We start from the raw sequence: 2,106 nt of genomic DNA, 5'->3' as shown, positions 1-2,106 counted from the left end.
TATCCGCGTCTGGCCAGCCCGCGCGCTGCCGGGCCAGGCCGGGAGGCCGCGCCACCCTGTGCAGGGAGGGTGAGGCTGTGGAGTGGGGGATTGGGAGTGGTGAGAGCAGAAGGACCCGGAGAGGTGGGAGGCGAGTTGGAGGGCGGGGGGAGGAGGGAGCCGTGCTGCCGGGGAGCGGGAGGGAGGTGGGGTGGGTGATCGCGTCAGGACCCTGCAATGTGAGCCCCCTCTGCAGTGTCACCTAAGGGCAGCCGCGCACATCTCTGCGCAAATCAATGACTCCAGACCTTCTAATTCTCCTCCTCTCCCTCCATACCCCTGTCCCTTGCAGACGTGCCCTTTCCCGGTGAGCTCATATTTAATTACCTTAATGTTGGAATGAATAAGTAATGGATTGATGAATAGCTTATGGAACGTGGTAAATAATACAAGAGCAGCCTAGAGCTCTGGGCTGCAGCCGCTCAAGAGTGGCTTCTCTCCGGGCTGGCTTCAGCTCCAGAAGCCAAACCTAATTTCCTCCTCCCTTCTCCGCCCCTCGCCCCCACCACCCTCCAAAGCGCATGTGTACTCCCGGCAGGATAGCGCTTCCCTCGTTGTCAGAAGCCCGAGACTATTTGGGGCTGCGCGAAGAGCTGTTCAGAGCATAGTTGCAGAGCAGAGAAAGATTCAGAGGGTTCATTTGTGATTTGATTAATATTCTATGGTTTAAGCCTTCAAGCTTCTGGACTCCGTTTCCCCATCCGCGCGGCTGCGTTTCCCAAGGCCACCTCTGCTACTGCGGAATGCCCAGAAGCTTTAGCAAAAATGCTTGGAGAACCTCTTATGAAAGCCGCTGGATGGGGTGTAAATTAAATAAAACTGGTCCGGCTCCAATAGCCGTCCGATTGTAACATAATCCTTACCCTGCACTGAGAGACACTTCCCTCAAAGCAAGGAGGATAGCAGCTCCTAGAAGATTGAATAAAGAGGAGGATGTGTGTGTGTAGATGGCAATGCTCGCCCATTTTACTGCCAGGGAATGAGAGATGTCCTGCAATTTCAGTCCCATCATCTGTTATTTTGTGTATGTGTGGAGAATGCTTAGTAAAACTGCACAAACAAATGAAGCTGTAATTATCTTAAGCCTCATTTGCACACCTTGTTCCAAAGCAATTACTAAAAAGATTTTGAAAACAATTAGCGTCTCTAAACAAAGATAATCTATTGTCAGTAGCTGAGACTGGCAGAAGATAAGAACAATGCTTCGGAGATAAGGGGAGCCAAATGGTGGAAAGAGAGTGACTTTATGACTATACTTATCTCTGATTAGATAAGTTCAAAACAGAATTCTAAGTACACTTCAAAAATGCTCTTGATTTAAATGCACCCTCTTAGTGAATGCAAAGAACTGGCTCGAGGCTCTTTAAACTTGCTAGCCCTCTTTAAATGTTTTGATTCTACCAGCCAAAGCCCTGCTCTACAGAACCCTTTGCATATTGACACATAAGTGGGAGACGGAGAAGCGTTGTGTGGGTTTCCCCCTTGTATTATTTATGATTATAAAATAATGCACCCAGTCCAGGGTACCCTGTAATGTACATTTTAAACTCATGAAGGGTTTCCACCTTCTTGGCTACCTCTCCAGAGATTCCAAAAAGAGAGAAGCTACTTCTCCACTGAACTCCCCACACAATGCTTTTTGCATCCTCGAAACTCTACAGTATCGCACGCAATTAGACCTTGGAAACAGATGCTATTTCGTTACCTTTAGAATTATTTTTAAGTGCATTTAATGGGTGCATATTACTTCAAAAGAACCCCTACCCTATGGTGTACCCAATGACTTACTTTCTAAACTGGAAGCTTGGCATGGCTAAACCAAGCCCATGTGTCTGGTAATTTTCCCTCACAGTCTTATTTTAGTACTCCTGGTGTTTCAGATGAAGTCTTAAGGAGCTGCAGTGTCCTGCCAGAAGGAATGTCTCTGCTTGGAACATTCTTATTGACATGGCAGCTGTGAGAGGACCGGAACGGAGGTTTAAACTCGGCTCTAAAACTTAGTTAAATACCCCAAAGTCTGGAGCAAGTGTGCAGAATTACAATGTGTGTGGGGCGGGGGGAGGGAAG

The sequence above is a fragment of the Myotis davidii genome, unplaced genomic scaffold (genome assembly GCF_000327345.1).
Source record: "Myotis davidii unplaced genomic scaffold, ASM32734v1 scaffold281, whole genome shotgun sequence".
NCBI classification, from domain to species: domain Eukaryota; kingdom Metazoa; phylum Chordata; class Mammalia; order Chiroptera; family Vespertilionidae; genus Myotis; species Myotis davidii.
Note: the sequence above shows the minus strand (reverse complement) of the source record.